The sequence below is a fragment of the Equus przewalskii genome, chromosome 14, assembly GCF_037783145.1.
Source record: "Equus przewalskii isolate Varuska chromosome 14, EquPr2, whole genome shotgun sequence".
Taxonomy (NCBI): Eukaryota; Metazoa; Chordata; class Mammalia; order Perissodactyla; family Equidae; genus Equus; species Equus przewalskii.
The window spans coordinates 31,214,939-31,238,404 of NC_091844.1; the positions used below are offsets into that span (position 1 = coordinate 31,214,939).

The following is a 23,466-nucleotide window of genomic DNA, read 5'->3' on the forward strand; positions in this document are numbered from 1 at the left end:
CCCGGCAGAGGAGGCTGGGGCGGCCCCGGGGTACTGAGGAACGCCCTACATCCTCTCCTGAAGTTTATCATCTCCCTCCCCCAACCGCCAGCCTACTCCCCGCCCCACTCCGCCCCCAGGGAAGCGCAGCCTCCGCGCTCCAGCTCTTTCTTCGGGATCAATAACCAAAGTGCTGCAGAAAGGCGACCCCGGCGAGACCGAACAGAACACAAGAGGTTGGCCTTGCTCGGGCGCTTGGCGAGTGGGGACTGGAGGCGGGGGCTCAGGCCCCAGCTCCCAGATTCATACCTCCACCTCCACTCCTGAACACAGACCACAGGCCCCTCTCGGCGCTCCTGGGAGAGCAAGGCCAGGAATGTGGTAAACGAGCCTGAAAGAGTGAGGCAAGGGGATGGACAGAGTGACCCAAGCTCGCCGGGGGAGAGAAAACAGACGTGCAGGCAGACAGCCGGGTCCAGGAGCCCAGAGGGTCGAGTGAGGCCGAGACTGTGGAAGGCAGCCAACGTCCGGTTTCCCTGCGGCTCTGAGACCTTCACCCAGGGGACTGCACCCCCAGACAGGGATAGAAGGTGGGCATTTCCTTTTGCCCCCCCCTTCCCACTATGGATCTCCCCCCGCCTTCGTTGGGCTGGCGAGAGGTGAAGGGCAGAGGTGAGCGCGGCTGGAAGCCAGGCTGGGCTGTGGAGCTCAGCCGTGGGAGTCCTTGGGCATAGCGCTCAGCCCTCCGAGGCATCCAGGTCCCCAACACTGTCTGATGAGCCCGCACTCGCCAGAGTCTAGCTTCTCTTTTGACAGCGCCAGGAGAGGCCGGGCCCGAATTTCCCTTCCTTTGACTCAAAAAGGGGCTTGGAGGAAAGATTCAGAGACCCCAGGAAGACATGTGTGCAAACATGTGTGTGCCCGCGGGAGGTCCGCTGACCCCTCCCCAATAGCGCTATAACCGAAAACTTTGCTTCCCTTTTCTTAACCTCAGGCTAGAGTGAGAAGGGTGCTTCAGTCTGTCAGAGGGTCTGAGAGTGTCTGTGGGGGCAGGGCCCGTGGAGGTGCCGGATTTACGCGGCTGTGGCAGGGCGGGCTATGTTGCTGATGCCGTCTCCATTGACTCCGGTGAGCGCGTGGTCGGGTATATGAGTGTGCGTGTGTGTCAGTACCTTAGTGTGTGTCCAGTGTGCATGTGAGCAGTTGAGTGTGTGTATGTGTCCAATCTCAGATGTCCCCAGCAGAAGGAGAGGTGGGCGGAGGAACACCAATTATTTAATTGGGTGACTAATGGCGCCTCCGCGCAGGGGTTGGGACTCGGGGGTGAAAAAGGGAGGGTAAAGGGGGCAGAGGAGGAAGCCTGCTAACGGAAAGGAGGGAAGGAAAGAAGGAAAGAAGCTCCGCCGCAAGGTAATTTGGGGGGGGGGGGAGGGGAGCGGTGGGTTTGCACCCAGGGTGTGGGGCAGGGTGTTCAGAGGGAGAGCAGCGCGGACCAGAGCCGAGTGCTCAGAGTTGGTGGCGCCTGGGGCGCTGGTTTATAGCTACAGAAAGGCCCTGAGGTGTGTGACCCAGCGGGACCGAGCTCGGCTGGAAGAACCCATGCCGCGTGTGCCACATGAGCCCTGCGCTTGGTCCTTCTGATCTTGGCCCCTGGAGGGGCTGCTGAGCCCCAGCCCAGTCTGATGCTGAGCGCCTGATTCCAGCCCGTCATCTCCGCTCCGCACCTCAGTCTTTTCCCTCTCTGGCTCTCTCAAGTTTACTTTTTATTATTCAAGTAAGACGCGTCTAGTATAGAAAAATTTAGCAGAAAGCAAACGCTCGGGCCAAACCTTCCGACCACATGCGAGGCCCAGGTTTCCGTTCGAAGAAAAATGCAACAGCACCTACTGAACCAGCCAGGTTTTGTTTGCACCCTTTTAAGTTTTCGTTTCACGAATGATGTCTTTCCATGCCAGTAGCCCAGGTCTCGGTCCAGCGTCCTCTTCTGAAGTCCAGGGATGGGCTTCCGCGTGCGCGCACACGCCCGGGTGAGCCTGGCCGTTCTGCCAGGAGAGGCGGGCGGCCTCTGGCAGCGTCCTCGGAGCCAGGACCTGGGAAGTGGGGGCCGCTTCCCTTTCCCCGGCTGCGGGAGGAGCGGGCAGGGAGCACGCGAGGCGGGCTGCAGGCCAGCTCCAGGTTAACTCTTTGACGTTCCCAGTCTTCTTCCTCCCGCGCCCTTTCTTCTTTCCTCGCATTCTCCTGGCGGTCCGGGATTTGGCGTCCAGCAGAAGTCCCGGCTCTCTCTTCTCCGCAGGCCTGGGATGTGCGGACTGAGGAGGGAACTCGGGGCTTCTGCGCGCTGAGGCGGAGGGCGCCCATAGTGAGCGTGTGTGTTTCGGGTAGAAGGCGCTGCATCTCCTCGCCAAGCCCGGGCTCTGGCCCCGCTGAGAGACTCCGGCCAGGCCAATCCGGGCGCCTGGGCTGCCTCTTGTGTCCTGGCTCTTCAACCCAGGCCGCCGCCAGCCCCTCAGTTCCTCCTGGGGCACGCTGCCAGGGCGGCCCTGTTCCCCGCCCAGGAGGCGGGTCATGCAGAGCCACTGGGCTCCCATCCATGTCCTTCCCTCTCGGGAAACTGCATCCTGCCGGGATACCTCCTGCGTATGCTGGATTAGGAAGGCTGGGAGTGCCTGTACCCAGGTACCTCAATGTGGCAGGGATGGGGGGGTTGGCCTTGCTGTGTCTGTGTGTGTGTGCACGAGCGCTTGCATAGTTAGGACAGTGTTTGGCTCTGGGGGGCCTTCTGCCCAGGGTAAGCTGGACGCAGATCTCCAAGCGTCCTAAGTCCGCCTGGTGCGAATTCACTACGTTTTGGGATTCCTCACCCGCAGCCGTTGGTCCGGAGGACTGGCGTCCCATGCCTGCTGCCTTGCTCTCACTGCCAGTCTACACACTCGTTCTCATTGTCATCTCAGCCCAGCCAAGATCCTAGGGATCCGGAGAATGTCCTCTGCTTCTTGAACCCCCTCCCTTTTTGTAAAGCGATTCAAGAGCCTGGAGTGAGGGATGTTGGTTGGGGAAGGGGGGATGCTAGCCGATAGGAGGCAGGGTGATGGCCTAAACTGCTTTCTCAGTGGCTCTAAACCTGCCAGGGCTCCAGTGTAGACAAACCCCAGGTGCTGATCTGGCTTTTCCTGGATCCTGTGGGGCCGCTGCCTGAGGCCCAGCTCCATCCCCCCATCAGTGTCCATGCAGGCCTCCACCCATCCCAGGGAGTTAGTGGACTTCAGCTTTGCAGGGCAAGTGGGTCTGGTCACAGGGAGCTGCTGTGTTCTGGGCTGGAGTCCACAAGTTCTCTCCCCCCCCCCACCCCCCGCGTGGTGCAAGTCCTCCACTCACAGTGGGGGAGGGGGCGTAGTGGGAAGAGGGCACATCGTGAAGGGGCACTACCAACCCCAGCTCCACTCACATGCTCTTTAGGACTAGGTCTCCAGAGGACTTCTCCAAGGATCGGCTTGAGTTGGGGAAAGAGGCTATCCTCCCTCCAGCCTCACTTTGCTCAGCACCATCCACCACCCTCCAATTCCTGCTGCTTTTTGGGGGTTTGAGCCTGATCTAGTCTTTCTCCAGGGATCCACTAGTCTCTCCCCACCCATCTTTTCCATGTTCAGTGGGTCATACTGACTTCCTGAGCCTCAATGCTTCTGAGAGCTGGGTCCCTGCCTGCCTGTGGGTAAATAGCATCCTCTCATGCCTGCCAGTGGGCCCTCTGGGATTGGAAATGTGCCTCCTGTCCTGGGTTCTAGAGGAGCCAAGTTGTGTGCTTGGTTGGGTGGGAGTCGGAGCCTGGGTTCCAGCAGGTGCTACTTGGACCTCATAGCCAAGCCCTCCAGCCTTCCACTGCCAGTGGTCCTGCTGCTCTGGTGGGAGCCTTCAGCATCCTCTTCTGGTGCTCAGAACCTGGAACTTCAGAGACCTGGTCCTGTGTCTGGCTGTTATTCCTTCTTCCGTATCCCTAGGGTGCTCTGGCAGGCACACCAGTCTAGCTCTTCCGGCCTGGGCCCCTGGCATCAGCTCAGCCCCACCCCTTCTGCTGCCTCTTCCCTTTGCTGAGGTGCCTTCTCTGGCTGAATTCTGCTTCTTTCTTGTCATCCCCCTTGGCCTCTCTGTCTCTACCACCCTGCTCCCCTCCACGCCTCTGTATCTCCCCAGCCCATTCCTGGGGGCTTAGAGGCTCAGGAGGTCTGGGTTTCTCTGCCCTGCCTCACCCCCTTTCTGTCTGGTCTCTTGTCCACCTTTCTTCTTGCTGGTTTCAGGACCCCATCAAAAGGTCCCTGGGAGATCCTGTGTGGCACTCACTGGGCCCCCAGACATCACTGCTGAGATAGGGGGCTCCCCTGCAGCTTAGGGGTGCCAGGGTTTGGGGTGAACAGAGAAGGACACTCCTTACAGACTCAGCTGGGAAGCACAAGCCCCAGCTGGCAAAAACAATTGGTGCCTCCCTTCCCTCTCTGACCCCGCCTGCGCCCCACTCCTATGTGCCTGGGAGCCAGACCTCTGCACTGGTGCATAAGGGAGGGACCCACTGTCCCACTTGCTGGTGGGGAGGGGTTGGCATTTTAAAAGGAGATAGGATGCTGTTGGGGCCTTTTTTACAATGAGCATTATTATTTTTGTAAAACACAATAAAATGTACTTTTTTCTGAGAAGAGTAGCGGTGCTGGAACCCAAGGAGGGCAGTGTTAACAGTGAGTGAGGTGGTTCCTTGGGAGGGCAGGAGAGGTGCTGGGGCAGAGGGAGCCTCCTCCCACCCCAGGGTTCAGGCCCCTCCTAGATGCCAGCTGCCTGCGGGCTCAGTCACTGCAGTCACTGCCTCATTTCAGGCAACACAAAATGACGGAGGCCTGACTGTGCTCAATGCTGGTGTTGAATGCTGAGGATTCTGCTGGAATAGGACTCTTGGGGCCTTAGTGGTGCCCTCTCTGAGGGTGGAGGTCACCCCTGTGGGAAGAGCTGGGCTGGGCTGGCCTAGTGCAGGATGAGATGGGGAAGGCCACAGCTGCTGCACCACCTCGGCGGCTGCCTGTCCTACTGCCTGGCATTTACCCTCTCTGGCCATGGCCTATGGACACCCAGTTGCCTCCAGTTCACTTGTGTCCTCTAGGCTGCAGGACGGGTAGCCTCAGCTGCCACCCCAGGGTGCCACACCAGTCCGGGGTCCTGGGGTGTGAGCCTGGACTCCTTAAGCTGTCTCCTAGGCGAAGCTTGGGCCCTCCAAGACAACAGCCTCCTGCTTGGCTTTGTCTCCTCTTCCACTTGGGCTGTTGGAGCTCTAGGGTCATCAAAATCTGCTGCCAGTGCCAGGTCTGATACAAACCCGCTGGTGCCTTTCCTGAGCCTGAGTCTCGGGGCCTGTTGGGGAGGGCTGCCCATAGGAGGCTGTGGGTCTAGGCCAGTCTGTAAAGAGGGCCAGACTGGAGGGACTGTTGCCAGCAGGCCAGGTCTGATGAGATCCTCCAGGTACATACCACCCAGTGGGTATCAGCTCCTGCCTTGACTTTGGTCCTGGACCAGGGCCAAGAAAGCTTAAGAGAGGAGGCAAAGGAGTTCTCAACACCTGCCACACAGCATCACCTGGAGAACTTAGAAACAATTATTAGTGCTGGACTGCAGACCAAATGGTTTCAAATGGGGTTCCCAGCAGGCTCCTCATATTTCAAAGGCTTCCAGGTGAAGCCTGGTTGGGAACCCCTGAATGGGCCAAGAGTAGGGGAAGAGGGCATTGCCAGATGAAAGGCAGGAGCAAGGTCTGGAGGTGGTCAGTAAGTAGACTCATGGAATGAGAAACAGTTATTTTGGCCAGGACTTGGGGTAGGGTGGGGTGTGGTGGGGTGGGCTGGGGTGTAGGGGGGTGGGATGGGGGAGGGGGAAAGCCAGTAGTGGTAGGGTCTGGAAGGTAGGGGCAGTTTGGGGGGTAGGGGGGTCAGAGAGAGTGAATAGGCCTGGCCAGCACCCAACCAGACCCAAGCCACAGGTATCCAACTTGATCCAAAAAGCTCCCCACCCATAGAACTCAGGATTCTCTTGAGGAAAGGCTCCCCAAGGGTGAGGGGGGAGGTGGCTGGCCAAGCAGGAACGGGGGTGGAGTCAGCAGCCACTGTGGGAATGGGTGTCCCCAGGCTCTAGATGGAGGCTTGGGGACTCCCCATCTGGTGATCTTGTCTTCCCATCTGCTTTCCTCCAGACAGTCCCTCCAAAGCTTTCTCCGCTTCACTCCTCTTCCCGGGTAGTTCTCTGCAAATCTTCCTTCCTCCCTCCCCAGCTCGGAGGTTTTGCCACCTCATCCTGGCCTTTTCTTCTTCTGATTCTCTGGCCTTCCTCTCTCCTCTGGGCCATCCCTCCCCTGTGCTGTCCTCCCCACCTGGCCCCTCAGACCTCAGCAGTTTCCCTCTATCTTCCCTCCTGCCCCCCTGCTCACACCCTGATTTCCCTTCTTCTCCAGCAGCCTTCTCCCCACTGGTGCAGGAGCACCCTCTTTATTAGTCTTTCTTTGGAAATTACCATCCCATCCAGGTGCGGAGTTTAAACCAACGAAGAGAAGCCAGAGACTTGAGAAAATCTTCTAAAAAATTCCCTGCTTTCTTAACAAACAGAATCTGTTCACTCCTATTACATTTTGATTTTACCTGGATCATCCCCTAAATTGGTTGGCCTTTGATTTGTTTTCTAGCAGGGCTACATGGCTAAGCGCCCAGAGCTGTGCTAGGCTCTGCTACCATGAAATGGTCATGACCACCCATAGGGTGGACTTGATTGCCCTATTCTGCAGAGGAGGAAACTGAGACCAAGTTCATACAGCTGGTTTGTGTGGATTCAAAACTAGGCGCCAGATCCTGAGGTCATGCCAAGGCGAAAATCTCTCCCCTCCCTCTCACTTCACTCTGAGAACTAGGCTCCCTCCCAAACTCACTCACGGGGTGGATTCTGCTGCTCGGTGGCTCTGGCACAGCAGCTGGGGTGGCGGCTTTCAGATTTAGGGACACGGGGCCCTTGCAGGGAGTGGTGGCCTCTGCAGAGACAGAAAGAAACCTGGACTTCGAGGACGCAGGCTCTCGAAGAGCAGAATCTGCATTTACTGTGGCTGGCATTGGCCTCACCGGCCAGAACAACGTATGTATTGTTTTGCTTTTGCTGTTCTGGTAACAGTTTTATTGAGATATAATTTACATACAGTTCACACATTTACAGTGCACAACTCAATGGCTTTTAGTATTTTCGCACATATATTAAAATATTTAGTACATGCACAGATATAGTGCAACCACCACCACAGTAAGTTTTAGGACATTTTCATCACCTCAAAAAGAAACCTGTACCCTTTAGCTATCACCCCCAACTTCCTGTCCCCCTTCAGCCCTAAGCAACCACCAATCTACTTTCTGTTTCTATAGATTTGCCGATTCTGAATATTTCATATAAATAGAATCATAGAATATGTGGCCTTTGTGTCTAGGTCCTTTCACTGAGCATAATGTTTCAAGATTCATTCGTGTTGTAGCATCTATCAGAACTTCACTCCTTTTTGTGCCCGAATGACACTCCATTGTATGGTTCTACTACATTTGCTTATCCATTCCTCATTGATAGGCATTTGCATTGGTTCTGCCTTAACTGTGTGAGAGTGTGGGTGTGCCCTGGGCTCGGGGATCCCTCCTGGCAGCTCAGCCAGAAGGAGGAAGTTTTCTAGGAGCAGCTGGAGGAGCCTGGTGAGGCTCAGCGACAGGCCAACCACTGGCTGTGTGTCCCCAGCTAATCGGTCACCTTCCGGAAGCCTCCTTTCCACTTCTGTCCAATGAGGAGGGGAGGGCCAGACTGGGAGGCTTGTAGGAATTACAGGCTTTTTTTTTTTTTAAAGATTTTATTTTTTTCCTTTTTCTCCCCAAAGCCCCCTAGTACATAGTTGTATATTCTTCGTTGTGGGTCCTTCTAGTTGTGGCATATGGGACGCCGCCTCAGCGTGGTTTGATGAGCAGGGCCATGTCCGTGCCCAGGATTCGAACCAACGAAACGCTGGGCCGTCTGCAGCAGAGCACGCGAACTTGGCCACGGGGCCAGCCCCGGAATTACAGGCTTTGGAGTAAAGATTCAGAGCCTTGACTCTGGAGTAGGTTGGGTTAGAATCCTCCCTCCACCACTAACTAGCTGCTAATGGGGTGCTTGATCTCCCTATGCCTCAGTGTCTCCATCTGCTAAATGGAGATAATATTAGTACCAAATTAATAGAGTTGCTATGAGGAGTAAGTTAATCCACGTTGCCATTTTATCTAGTACCTGGCACTTGGTGGGTGTCAGAGGAAAGAAAACGTAAGCTTTTATCCTTTAAGGCTTAGAGCCAGAGCACACAGGCAGTACTAGTTGGCCCCCCCCATCCTCCTCCCGCCCGGTGGATGAAGGAATGACGAGGTTAGCCGCACCCATGGGGACAAGGAAAGGTTGTGTGTCTGTGAATTGCAAGCCCAGCTTCAGGGCCCTCAACCCCAGCTGCCTCGGTGCAGTCTGGGTGGGCGAGCGGGAGAAATAAATCTCCAGCCGCGGGAGAGCACATCTCCGGCTGGTCCCGCCCAACCTCGCCTTTCTCGAAAGACGTTGAGCCCAGAGAAGACGCGAGCCGAGGCCCCGCTCCGCGACTGGAACCCCGACTCGAGGCATCCAACTCAGGGCCCTGGCGGGGACACCGCCAAGCTTCTCGTGTTTATAGCGCCGCAGCGCAAGCCAGATTCTCCCCTTCTCAGTCGGGGACCCCCGGCAGCCCGGCGTCCTTTCCCCAGGTCCTGGGAAGAACGACTCAGGGATATGCGAGGGAGGGACAGCCACGCGAGCCCGAGAAGTATCCAAGGACCCGAGTCGGGCGGCCCGGAGGCAGGGGCACGGCGGCGGGCAGTGTCCTGACCCCCTTCCACCTTTCCCAGGCATTTCCCCCGAGGCTCCCCCGGGAAAGAGCAGGAGTGACCCCCTGGGCTGCGCCGGTGGCTTCTACATCCTTTGAAACCTTTGACTGTCTGAGGTGTCACAATTCAGACGAATCTAGTGAAACCCTTTTCAACGTTGTTGGAATAGGTTTCAAAAGCCATTTTGTTTCGATGCTTGCCTCGAGGGCAGCTGCTGGTCTTCCCTCCCCGACTTCATGCGACTTACCATAAAGACACGGCCCCTTTTTGTCTTGGCCGCACCCACCGCAACACTGTACATTGAAGGTCACCAACCACCCTCCTCCCAAGTCCCCAGCGCAGGGGAACGCGCGAGTCTTGGGCCTTGTTGCCCCAAGAAGCGATCGTTTGCGATCAGTGTCACCCGCAGGCGGGTTCCAGGCTGAGCTCGGCGAAGGGAAGTCAAGGAGGCCGCGTCTGGCATGCTTTCTGCGGTGACCCTGGCTCTGCGGACTCCCCTACCTCATGGCTGAGGCTTCCCTGCTCTCGGGGTGAGGTGGGTCCAGATAGTAGGGCCTGAGGGTTCTCCACCACCAGGCCTGGCGCTGGCTGTGTAGTAAAGGGAGTTACCCAGGGGCGAGGGTGCAGAGGGCCTGGGAGAATTCTCCGTCTCCTGACGGTGGCAAGGGACTTTTGAAACGGAAGGATGAGGAGGTGCCTGGCAGCTGGTGTTGGGTGATTGTTGGGCCTCTGTCGGAATGCCTGGAATGCCCTGGTCTAGCCAAGGTCTGCTTGAAATTACCACTTAGGGAGACTGTCCTCGCACCCCAGATGTCGTCAGGAATTTATGTCTTCTGGGGATGATTCTCCAGGAGCTGCTGTACACTCTTTGGAATAGCCTTCGTTCAACAAGTATTTATTGAGCTACTACTATATGCCCAACGTGCTGCCAGGTACTGGGGGACAGTTGTGAACCAAACAGATCTAAATCCAGTGGTAGGGCAGCGTGCTGGCTGGAGACTGTTAACCTTCCCTCGGACAGTCCGACCCAACGGGGAGTCAAGGCAGGGGACCTCTGAGGTTGATCCTTTGGGACCACTCCGCCTGGTGGTTCACAGATGCACCTGCCAGCTGGCAACTAAGCACAGATTTGTTTTCCTGGCTAGAATACTGCCTCTGAAAATAGTTCCCCTTAAAGAGACTCTTTTGCACAGCCTCAGAGGCCTTGTAATAAACGAAGGGCCAAGAAGGGAAACACATTGCCTCGTGTTCAGTTGGCAGAGGAAACAAGACAAACATACGGACAAAAACCCCAAACAAACAAGCAGACCCACATCTTGGGGGTGTGTGTGTGGGGGGGTTTTGTTGGTAAGTGCGTATGGAGTGCACTAATTCCATTAACTTTTAAGCAGTTTCTTAAAATCCAGTTTTTTTAAAAAAGGAAAACATTCATCTGAGGGAAAAAATTCTAAACAGCACAAAGGATTATAAAATGAAAAGTGGGGGTCTCTTCTCCAGACCCTCAGCCCCATCCCTAGAAACTACAAGTTCTTGCCCCATCTCAGACATGTATCCACACCCTCCCCCCTTAAAAATAGGAGTGAAGTCACGCTGGCCTCCGTTCTCGGTCCTGCCTTTTCCGCCTTGGCCCGCGCCTGGCGCTCGCTCCGGACAGCCCGCCTCCGGCTTACCCTTTCTGCGCCCTCATGATTCTCCAGCTCCGTGTGAAGGTGCCGGCTTCCCCACAGCGTCGCCAGCTTAGCATGTTACCCAACATTTTGATCTTTGTGGGTCTGATAGGTTTCTTAAAGAAACGAGTTAAACTAAGGGGAAACCAGCCAAAGCAAGAGAAGGAAAGAATGTTTGCAACACGAGACTGTTTGGGTCCGAGGGCGTGTGAGCGCGGGCAGGGGCGATGCCGGGCGGTCCCAGCCCGCGCACCAGATCGCACCGCACTCGGAGGCCCGGAGCCCTCGCCGCCCTTCAAAGCCCGGCGAGCCGCGAGGGGCGGCGGGGTCAGCGGGAATTAGAGCGCCGGGGCTGGGGCGAGGCATGGCTGCGGGGCGAGAGTTCGGGACAGGATTAGCGGGTTCAAAAGCAGGTCAGGGAGAGCTAAACGAGGCGACGAGGTCCGCGCGAGGTCAAGGTCCTCGGTAGTGGCGGGCTCCGGGCTGGGCGCGGGAAGGGCGGCGGGGGCGCGGCGATCGCGGGGAGGCTGGACCGGGAAGCCCGAGTTCCGAGCGCGCGGAGGGGCTGGGCTCTCCAGGGAAGGCCGTGTCCTCTGGCGGCCGCAGGACGAAGACGTCGCGGATTCTGGGCCTCGGCCACGGGCAATGGGGGGCAGGGGTGGTGAGATGAGCGCGGAGACGAGTCCGAGGCAATTTCAGCGAATAAAACGCAAATGTATCCAAGCTCAGATTGCGCGCGCGCATGTCTGCCGAACCGGGTTGTTTACCTACTTTTAAAAAAGATTTTAATCCCATTTCCTTTTCATTATTAACATCTTTTTTTTTTTTCCTGGGAAAGTAGAACGTCTCTTAGGCAAATAGTTCAACAAACTGCATCGAACTGTGCAAAGGCATTTCTCGCCGGGAGCTGGTCTCTCTCCCTTTCTGGGGCAGACACCTGCGGCCTCTGCTGAGGAACAGTCTCGGAGTGTCGCACCGTTTGTGTAAGAATAATCACGACCCACGCTCCGCACTTCTGTGAGACCCGTAGAGTATGGAGCGAGAGCCGGAAGAACAACTGAGCGAGACAGCTTTTCCCGAAAGAAGTGAGCTGGGGGAGTGAGCGTATGTCATTCTCTGAGGCCCTGACTGCATGTTTTTAGGAGAGTGAGAATGCATTCACGTGTTACTTGAGTTCGTTCTCTCTCTCACTCCTGGATACTCCTGGAGAACAAACTTTTGGGGATACTGCGGGATGCGAAGTGAGCGCTCCACTCTGAAATCCTGGCCTTGGTAGACGATCCCCAAATCCCAAAAAACAGACGGGCGGATAGACGGATAGCGTTCAGGGTCACAGGGTGGAGTTGGCTCCGCCCCGTCGCCATCTCCAGTGTCCCCGCGCTCGCTCCGTCGTTCCTCGCCCAGGGACCTGCCTCGGCCTTCCCCATACTCGGGCTTTCGCCTTCCCTTCCCCACGGGCGAGGCCGGCGCCGCCTGGAGAGATGGAGCCGGGATGCTCAGGCGTGTGTCTTCATCTCTGGACTGGGTCCTGCCAGTTTTCCGTGGAGAACCCTCGGAAGAGTCCACTCTGCAGGGGCAAAGTTTGCAAATCTTTGGGGTGATGGTGGTGGTGAAGGCGGTGCTGGAGGTCGCGGTGATGGGGGGAGGACTGTGTGCGTGGAGAAGGCAGAAAGGGAAAGAGGGAGGGGAGAAGGAGGCCCGCGAGGAGCGGAGAGAAGCCGCGAAAGCTGGGTTCCCGGAGCACTGGCGCAAGAGCCGGGCTCGGGGCTCCGGGGCGGGAGAGTGGGGAGGGGCGGGGCCGGAAATGGGGAGGCCGCGACCCGAACCGAGCGCGGGCGCCTCTCCGCTAGAGCGATCTGCCTTTTCCCCAATTTTTCTCCATCCTTCGTTTTGGTCAGCGCACCAGCTGATCTTGGTAGGGACGTGCGGGTTGCTAAAAGGGAAGCCAGTCTGAAGGGACCGATCGCTGAAGGAGACCCCCTCATTCCGCTCCGCCCCACCGGACTCGGGTCGCGGCTGCAGAGCGGTGGGCAGCGGGCGCGGGGCGCCTGTCCCCCCGGTTCGTCCAGGTGCACTCGGTGGCTGTGGCTTTGTTCCGAAAGACGCTGGGAATCCCATTCCCAGGCCCCGGCCTCCACGGGCAGGTCAAGGTGCCAGAATCCTTCCGTTAGAAATGCACTCCTCTGCCTGAAAAATACCTCTCTCGGTTTTTAAGTCGTATAAACTGTGTTGAGACCTCTTAACGCCGCTTCCAACCTCTACACACTGTTCATACGGTTAGAACAACAATGATAGAATTAAAGAAGGAAAAAATCCCAGTGGCCAAACCTGAATTCATCACCCTCTTTCTTTAAAAAACAAAACAAAAAAACTCAGTCTTTTTTTTCACCGCGTACTTAAGTTACATCATTTAGTCATGGTGAATATGCAGTTTAGTATTCAGCCATTTCTACTCGAGTCCTCGCCTAAATGTTTGCCACGTGCCGTAGTTCTCATAAGTCCTCTTCAACGCCCGAGAAATACTCTGTTACTGTGTAATTTACTTAACCATTCGATTGTTAGATATTCCGGAGTGTCCAGTTTTTCAGCCTTAAAATAATGCTCAAAAGAAATCTTCAAAGATACGGTTTTCTCCTTTGGGGAGGACTATTTTTTCAGGATCATTCCTGGGTCAACAAGATTTGGACATTTTCATTGTTCTTAATATATTGCCAAAGTGCTTTTCAAAGCAATTTGCACGGGCACGTATTTTCCAGTCATTAGGGCGAGGCGTGGTGCTAGGGGTCAGGCCTTAAGGCACTTTTTCCGCACCCTGAGACTCCCCCGGGCAAGAATTACTGCCCGAAGCGTGAGCCCTCTAGGGAGAGGAACCACGAGGCAATGGGAGCATGGCTGGGATGGGAGGCGGGTGTGGGGATGATGGGGTGGAGTGGCGGGGTGGGGGTCGGGGGAGAGGAGGACAGGGGTTCCCTCCCCAGCCTCGAGAAAGTCAGGTAGGATTTCCCAGTGGAGGTGACGCCCCGACAGCCTCAGGCAGGAGTTTGTCAGGTGGAAATTGAGGGAGGGACAAAGGGACATTCGCGTGCACAGGCAGGGCAGCCCCAGAGCTTTGTGGGTTTGGAGATGCACGGAGTGGCTTATACTTTGCAGGAGTGTCAAGAGTGGGTGGGAAAGTCAGGGAAGGTGAGAGTCTGATCATCCTCTCCTGGGAAATCGGAAACCGACGACATCACCACTGGGCGTTTGCACTATTTTAAACGGTTGCTGTATTGATAGAAGCATAGTTACATAATCATTATTTTTTCAAATTGTGTTTGGTTGAAAAGGAGCTTATCTTTCCTTATTTAAAAATGCCAATTGTCCTTTAAGAAACAATTCTTTCTCTTTCCCACAGTAATGTGTATCTTAAAAGCAATACATATACTATTGATTTTTTTCATGAGAATATGTTCATGCATTATATGGTTAATTAAAAATCATAAGTTAGTGCAAACTCACTGTAAAACAATCAGACTGAAGCGTATAGAAGTCCCCTTAATTCTTTCTCCAGAAGTAGGGTGACTGATAGTTACAGTGTTGCATGTACAAACTGGTTTTTGCAACAATGATTCATACTGTCTCTGCTACTCTACAAATTGAATTAAAAATAAATTTAACAATAGGCCATGACATTCTTACATGTCAAGGGATGTAGCTCTATCTCACATTTAATAGCTGTCGAGATAAAATTATATGGATGTTCCACCATTTTTCCTCTATTTAAAAATTACATGAATAATATGTGAACATATTTTATATCATAAAACACTTCAAACTATGCTAAAATATAAAGATAAAACATGCGACAGTGTGGGTTTGGCTGATGTTTCCCCTCTTCATGCTTGCCTCTACTCCTGTCCCACCCCATTCCTCAGAAGTGTGAGGTGAGAAATTTGGTGGTTATTCTTCTAGGCTGCCAGTCTTTAAAAAAATTGTTTTATTTATTCTTTTTAGCCAGCGCATGCCCATTGTCTTCTCCCGGCCCAATAGGGAACAACTGGGTTGTGGTTACTGTGTATGTTTTTGTTGTTATATGTTCTCACAAAATATGCGTTGTTTTGTGCGTGTTTTTCATTCATGTGCATTGGGTTTTATATTTCTTTTTTTCACATTATTTTAAAAAAGCTTCATTGTTAAATAATTTCAAATTTATGGAAAAGTTTCAAGAATAGTACAAAGAACTCCAGTATACTCATTTCTTAGGTGCATTTGTTTTCTCTTTCCCTATATATTTATAAAATTATTGTTATTGAAGTATTTGAGAATAAGTGGCGGACACCATGCACTCTTGTTCCTAAATACTTGAGTGGGTGCTTCCTAAGAAGGAGACCTTCACCTACATGTGACAGTGCAATAATCAAAATTAGGAAATTTAATGTTGATACAATGCTATTATGTAATCTTCAGATCTTCTTCAAAATTTGCCCATTGTCCCCATAATGTTCTTAATATTATTATTTTTTTCTGGTCCAGGATCTAATCAGTATCACTCATTGCATTTAGTTTTCAAGTTCTTGTTAGTCTCCTTTAGCTGGAAACAGTCCATCAACTTTTCTTTGCCTTTTGTAACATAGATATTTTTGAAGAACACAGGCCAGCAATTTTATATACATTATGGTTTATTGTTTTATTTTAAACAATCTAAAACTCATGCAAAAGTTGTCAAGTATAAAGAACTTATCCTGCCCCAGATCCATTTGAGCATAAATTGCTGACATATGCTTTACTTTGTATTTCCAAAAAACAAGGACATTTTCCCTCATAATCACAATATAATCATCAAAATCATAAAATTAACAATATCACCGTCAACTACTTAGACCTCATTCAGTTTTGCCAATTGTCCTGACAATATCCTTATAGCGAAGGGATCCAGTCTAGATTATGCATTGCATTTGCTTGTCATCGTCTCTTTAGTCTCCTTCAGTCTGTAACAGTTCCAGTCTTGTCTTGACTTCCATGGCCCATTATTATGTAGCATGCCTGTCACTGTGGGTTTGTCTGATATTTCCTTGTGATTCAATTCAGATTATGCATCTTTGGCAGGAACATCACTGAAGTGATGCTGAGTTCTTCTCAGCATCCTATCAGGTGGGGCATGATTTTGATTTATCCCATTACTGGTGATGTTAACTTTGATCATTTGCGTAAGGTGGTGTCTGCTAAGTTTCTCCCTGTAAAGCTATTATTTTTCCCTTGGTACTTAATAAGTATTTTTCAGGGAGGAACTTTGAGTCTGTATATATCCGGCTACTCATCAAATTCTCTATGCATGGTTTATATCAATAAATACAATGGATTCCTATTGTATTCAATGGATTATAACTTGTTACTATCATTATTTACTTAATTTTCAAGTTGTTCCAAATATAGTCAGTGAAGCCCCTTCAAGCTGGCCTCTGTCCTTGTTTTTTTGTAACAACCTTATTGAGATATAATTCACATACCACACATTCACTTATTTAAAGTGAATTCAATGGCTTTTATTATATAGACAGAGTTGTGCAACCATCCCTATAATCAATTTTAGAACATTTTGATCACTTTGAAAAGAAACCTCGTACCCATTAGCTCTCTACTCTCCATCCTCTCATGTCCCCAGGCCCTAGGCAACTATTAATTCACTTTCTGTCTCTATAGTTCTGCCTATTCTGGACACTTCATATAAATGGAATTGTATGACATGTATGGTCTTTTGTGACTGGCTTCTTTCATTTAGCATAGTGTTTTCAAGGGTTAGCCATGTTGTAGCATGTGCACATCATTCCTTTTTAATGCTGAAAAGCATTCCATTGTAAGGACATACCACATTTTGTTTATCCATGCATCAGTTGATGGACATTACGGTTGCCTCCACTTTTTGGCTATCATGAATAGTGCTGTCATGAATGTTCTTGTAAAAGTTTTTGTGTGGGTATATGTTTTCATTTTTCTTGGGTATATACCTGGGAGTGGAATTGCTGGGTCAAACAGCTAACTCTTGTTTAACTTTCTGAGGAACTGCCACACTGCTTTCCAAAGTGGCTGCACCATTTTACATTCCCACCAGTAAAGTATGAGGGGTCCAATTTCTCCATATCCTCGTCCACTTACTACCTGTCTTTTTGATTATAGCCATCCTAGTAGGTGTGTAATGGTTTCTCACTGTGGTTTTGATTTGCATTTCCCTGATGACTAATGATGCTATTTTTTTCATGTGCTTATTGGCCATGTATATATCTTTGGAGAAATGTCTATTCAGATCCTTTGCTCATTTTTTAAATTGGGTTATTTGTCTTTATATTATTGAGTTGTAAGAGTTGGTCGTATACTCTAAATATAAGTTCCTTATCAGATATATAATTTGAAAATGTTTTCTCCCATTCTTTGGGTTGTCTTTTTGCTTTGCTAATAGTGTCCTTTGAAGCACAGAAGTGTTTATGTTTTTTCCCCCTGCTTTATCTTCCCAAATCCCCCTGGTACATAGTTGTATATCTTAGTTGCAGGTCCTTCTAGTTGTGGCATGTGGGACGCCGCCTCAATGTGGCCTGACATGCGGTGCCATGTCCACACCCAGGATTCGAACTGGCAAAACCCTGGGCTGCCGAGGTGGAGCGGGCGAACTTAACCCCTCAGTCATGGGGCTGGCCCCGAAAAGTGTTTACTTTTGATGAAGTCCATTTTACCTATTTTTTCTTTTGTTGCTTATACTTTTGGTATTATATCTAAAAAACCATTGCTAAATCAAAGGTCATGATCATTTAGGCCCATGTTTTCTTCTAAGAGGTGAATTTTAGTTCTTACATTTAGATCTTTGATTCATTTTGAATTAATTTTTGTATATGGTGTGAGGGGAGGGTCCAACATCATTATTTTGCTTGTGGCTATCCAGTTACTCCAGCACCATTTGTTGAAAAGACTATTCTTTCTCCATTGAATTGTCTTGGTACAATTTGTCAAAATGTTCTGCTTCCTTTTGACTTGTCCCTCTCATTCTTTGAGCATTTCCATACTTTCTGGCACAAGATGCTTTAATTTCACCTTGTACTTTTCCATCCTCTAGCCCTTGAATCAGCCATTTTTCCCAAGGAGTTCTGATTCTTTTAGTGGATAATGTTATTTAGAAGCCAAGATCTGGGTCGTAGCTATGGCCATTGCTGTTGGGGGTCACAGCTACAAGACCCTGGCAGCAGACAGAGCCAGGGAACATATGTATGTACTTATAACACATTTATGTTTACATTTATTGAGACCCATAAATTCACACCAATAGCTCCAATTCCAATCCAACATCACAGGACTCTTTCTAGTTTTCCTCTTTTCTGTATTCGTAGCTCCCTTCCCTGACAGTGAGACACCTGGCTCCTATCATCCTCACTCTGTCTATTTGATCAATCCCCCACGTGTCTAACCAGTTTCCTGTTGCTGCCTTGCCTCCACTCACCCCCTGGCCCAAATGCAGGGGCCCTTCTCACCCTGTGGGGATGTGACACCTGGTGCTGAGACACTAGATCTCCCTACTTGGATCCCAACACCCACACCAGGTCACTGTGGCACATAGCCTCCCTTGTGCAGACACTTGCCTTTCTGGGCCCCACATAATTGCTTTTGGGTGGAATTTTCAGAAAGAAAGAGCAACCTTATGCTTTTAAAGATCCACACTTCTTGCTCCATGCACATCGAATCTGTTGGTCCCACTGCTGTGTAGCACTCCGCAGTGTGCGGCTATCTTGTTTTCTTGTCTGTTCTTCCACGGAAAGATACCTAGGTGCCTCCAACGCCTCTGCCACCTGAAATAATGCCACAACGAATGTTCTTGTACAAGTTTCCTCAAGCACCTATGGGAAATACCTTTGGGATCCACACGCAGGAGTGGCATTTCTGGGTCACATGGCAGGAAAATGTCTAACTTGCTTAAACACTGCCAGCTCGCTGTCCAGAATGGCTGCTCCAGTCCACACTCACCGGCAAGGCACATGAGTTTCTGCATCCACATGTCCCCTTTGCCCCTTGGTATTTCCCACTCTCTAGTTTTTGCCAGTCTACTCATCATCAAGGGATATTCTGTTATTTAATTTTCATGTCTCAATTGCCAATGATCTTGAGCATCTCCCAGGTGCTTGTTGGCCTTTTGGCTTTCCCAGGTCTGTTCCTATGCATTTAGCCACGTGTTAATCCTCTATTTTCTTAAAACCTAAATGGATTCGACTGTTCATATTGTTCTCCAACTTTCTCCCTTCATTTCAAATGTTTTGAAAATCTTTTTGTCAGCTGCATGGAAGTCCACATCTTGGGTGACCCAAAAAGAATTAAGCATTTTCCTATTAATGGGCATCTGGGCACTTGTAGGGTTTTTACAACCACAAACAAACACTCCCATCACTGTCCTTGAACACACATCTTTGCACCATGGCAGAATTTCTTTAGATAAATTCCTAGAAGTGGTGTCTTTAAGTTAGTGTGCATGTTTGAAGACAGTGGGTTTAGTCACACGTACCAGTGTCCTCAAGTCTGTAGTGGACACTGGGGACTTAGTCAGGGACAAGAGTTTGGGGAGAAAGAAGGTGTGGCTGAGAAGCGTTCCTGGTTTTAGAAATATAAAGAGGCATTGAAGGTGGAGTTAGGTGGTGAGGAAGGTCTCCAGGAGACAGAGCTGAGCACAGGGGACTAGTCAACCATCTTGGCCAGGATGTGCCAGACAGCAGGGGAGGCGGCCACAAGCTTCTTGAAACTGCCCTGTAGACTCCATCAGGTCTAGAGTCAGAGGCTCTGAAGAAAGCCACAGGGAGTTGTGGCTCCACTGATGGGAGTAAGATGTGTTATGTTCTCATACAAACAGTGACTTCCTTCCCCTCTACCCCCTCCCCCCATGGCCCCAGAGTGTGGAGGTGGACAAGTGGACATCTGCCTAATCACTGACTTATACACAGTCTGAGTTTCCACTCTCCATGAAGCATGGCAGGATGCAGTTTTCTGCCATGTACAGTTGGGCAGTCTGTGCACTATAAAGGTCACCCGGCCCAGAGGGTACATGGGAACTGAAAACGAGCCTGAGCTAATTTTCACAGAGGTGCTGCATGGGTCAGAGGTGGACTGCCTCTGAGGCATGAAGGAGAAGGCAGTGCCCAAGGCTCCCTGGCCTCATGGCCAGCCACATGGAACTGTCCAGGGGAGGGGCCCCAGGACCTCTCTCTCACCAGCCCTCTCTTCCTGAAGAGGACATGTTTCCCTCCCCAGCAGTCCCTCAGGGAGGGCAGCCCAGGCTCTCTGGGGAGACCCCCCCCCCCCCGCCCCATGCCTCTTTGGGCTGGGCCTGAGTGGGACCATACAGTGATCAAAAGAGTAGAATTTCCACAGGCTGCAGGTGAAGCAACTGGGCTGAGCTTCCAACCAGCTTTCTTTGGAAGAGAGTTGAGGAGGGCTAATCATATATACCAACATCTGGCATTTGATGAAGGAGCTATAAAGAGATGGTGTTCCCTCTTCCTCCTTCAGGGTCCACAGCCTCATTGACACCTCCCAGCACAGGCAGAGTTAGGCAGAGCTGGAAACAGAAGTGGGTGGAGACCCAGGCACAGGCAGAGCACTCTTAGGGGGACTAAACACCCAAGGTGAGCTGGATGGACCACAGGGGCTATGGGAGAGGACAGTGCATCCTTCACACAGCAGGAAGGCCAGGCTGCCCGGACAGAGCAAAGCCTTTGGGCTCCACGGGGCTGGCATCTGAGGGTCTGAGTGTCTGATTTGGACTGAGATCTGAGTGGGGACTCTGTGAGGCTCTGCATGGAATCCCCATAACCTCATCCCAACTCAGCTCTTTGGCTTCTCACTGGCTTCCTGACAGTTATTTTTATCAGGGCTGGTGTTGGGCCCTGGTAATGCCAAGATGACTGACTCTGAGTTGTCTACCCAGGGGAGCTCATAATGTGAGCCCCTGAGGTGGGTCAGGGTGGGGCGGGGGGAGGAGAGACATGCACAGACAGGCAATTATGATGCAATAAGAAAAGTGCTGAATATTTTCAAGTACCATGTCTGACTGGGCAACGGAAACAATAGAAAAAATAAACAAATGGGACTACATCAAACTAAACAGCTTCTGCACAGCAAAGGAAACTATCAATAAAACGAAAAGACAATCTAACAATTGGGAGAAGATATTTGCAAACCATATACCAGATAAGGGGTTAATATCCAAAATATACAAAGAACTCATATGTCTCAACAACAAAAAAACCAACAACCCAATTAAAAAATGGGCAAAAGATCTGAACAGAGATTTCTCCAAAGAAGATATACGGATGGCCAACAGGCACGTGAAAAGATGTTCAACATCATTAACTATCAGGGAAATGCAAATCAAAACTACAATGAGGTATCACCTCACTCCAATCAGAATGGCTATAATGAACAAGACAGGAAAAAACAAGTGTTGGAGAGGATGTGGAGGGAAGGGAACTCTCATACACTGCCAGTGGGAGTGCAAACTGGTGCAGCCACTATGGAAAACAGTATGGAGATTCCTCAACAAATTAAGAATAGATCTACCATATGATCCAGCTATTCCACTGCTGGGTATTTATCCAAAGAACATGAAAACATGAACGTGTAAAGATGTATGCACCCCTATGTTCATCGCAGCTTTATTCACAATAGCCAAGACTTGGAAGCAACCTAAGTGCCCATTAGGGGACAAATGGATAAAGAAGGCATAGTATATATACACAATAGAATACTACTCAGCCATAAGAAACGATGAAACCTGGCCATTTGACAACGTGGATGGACCTTGAGGGTATTATGCTAAGTGAAATAAGTCAGAGGGAGAAGGTCAAGTATCGTATGATCTCACTCATAAGTAGAGGATAAAAACAACAACAAAAAATCACATAGAGACAGAGACTGGATTGCTGGTACCAGAAGGGAAGTAGGGGGTGGAGGGGCAGAGCGTGAAAAGGGTGGTTAGGCACATGTATGTGGTGATGGATTATAATTAGCCTTTGGGTGGTGAGCATGATGTAATCTACACAGGAATCGAAATATAATGATGTTCACCTGAAATTTATATAATGTTATAAACCAATGTTACCGCAACAACAACAACAAATATATATATAAAGAAAAGTGCTGATAAGGACTAACACTTACTAAGCATTTACTTGTGTGCCTATGAGCTCCATAATGACTCAATGAGATGGGCCCTACTACCCTCATTTAACAGAGGGGAAGCCAAGGCCCAGACAGGTTAGATAACTTGCCCAAAGTGACACGGTAAAGGTGAGACTGAAATTCTTTAAGTCTCAGGGCAAAGCCTGTTTCCTCCACCCCTTGCCGTACCGTAACGCCCATGGACTGAGCATGTAACTACGCTGTCCTGGGTGTCGGGGACCGCAGGACGTGCGCCAGGCATGCGCACTAATGCCCCGTCCCCGTCTTTCCGCTAACCACCCGGAGGCTGGACGCCCTCTCTCCTTCTCCCGCTGCCCTCAGTCCGGGGGCAGCCCGCGCTCCTGCAGCGACGCCGCTAGCGTGCTGGCCGCCTCCAGGGAAGCGGCCTCGTGCTGCCCCCTGCTGGTCGCGAACTTACGGAGACGAGGGGTTTCGCCCAGAGCCTACTTCCCTGCGCATGCGCCCTGGGCGAGGGGCGCCCGCTCTCTCGGTTGCCCACGCCTCCCCTTCCCGCCCAGGATCCCGGGTGGGGGTGGAGGTCGGGGCGGATGTCTCAGCCGAGGCCAGGCGCCAGATGCCGCTCGCGTGTCTTACTTCTCTGGTTTACCTGTCTGCTCCCAGTGCAGGGGTCCGCTGTCCCTAACCCTGGATGGACGGGAAGGGGCGGAACCGAGGCCCCCTTAGGACCGGGAGCCCAGAGGGCTGTGGCCGGGGCAAGGGGGCGTCCTATATTTCTTCCGGAAGTACATCCTGAGTACTGAGGGTACAGGGATGATGAAAACACCCACCTGGATGTACTGAACAATGGCAGCCCCCACCCGAGGCTGCCCTGTGGCCTGATGTCACCGTCCTCCTCTCAGTGATTGGAGGCCATTTTGAGAGTCTGCTGGGGGAGACAGACATTGGAGCAGACGACAAAGGATGCTACGTGGGAGAATAATTGTGGGTGTAAAGTACGAGCATGGTACCAGGAGGGTCGGGTGTCACCAAGAGATTGCACCTGAGCACGCAAGGTAGCAGGTATAGGAGCCCACCAGGCCGACTTTTCTTGTGCAGAAGGGCCCCAGGAACAGAGATGTAGGGGGGCGGTTCTGATGTGTACATCTGTATCTGCTCTGTTCCAGGCGGCACCTGTCTCTCCTGAACTTCCTGCCTTACATCTTGGCAGGCTGTGGGAGACTGGGTCCTTCGAGACCATGGGGTGGTAGTTTTTTACTGTGTTTGCCAACTTGAGGACAATTATTGTCTTTAACTGAACAGATGAAACATGACAACAGGAATACCAAATATTTCAGGGGAAGGTGGGTGCCCCTAATGCTCAGGAGGATGACAGGCCTTTCCCAGCCCCCTCTTCTGCTAAGAGAGGACATCCTTGGCTGAGAACTCTTCTCCAGGAGAGCAGTCACAGAAGGGAGTCAGAGGCTGCTGCTCTCATTCCTAAATCTGGCTACTTTGGACTGTTGGTTTCTGTGGCTCAGTTTTGTCTTATGTGCAAAATTGGAGGAAATGGACTGTGGCTTTATTTCATCTGTCTGAATGTGGGATCCTGGTGCTCCTCACGTTACTGGCCCAGGATGTCGGTGGACCTCTGACCAGGACAATGGCTACCAGGGGACATTCATAAGGGCAAATGTGTGTCTTGTTTGAGTGAGAATCATCTAAAATGGTCCTGGAGGATGCTACTGGGAATTTGTGGTGTTTTAGAAACTGGG

General features: G+C 51.4%; 1 long non-coding RNA gene across 1 annotated transcript in view; it reads left to right on the forward strand.

The window, feature by feature from the left end:
• The first annotated feature begins 1,141 nt into the window (after positions 1 to 1,141).
• Positions 1,142 to 23,466, forward strand: part of LOC103547576 (uncharacterized) — a 33,074-nt gene continuing 10,749 nt past the window's right edge. The window contains exon 1 of the long non-coding RNA XR_011526469.1: positions 1,142 to 1,389. This is a non-coding gene — a long non-coding RNA (uncharacterized lncRNA). The remainder of the gene's footprint in view (positions 1,390 to 23,466) is intronic.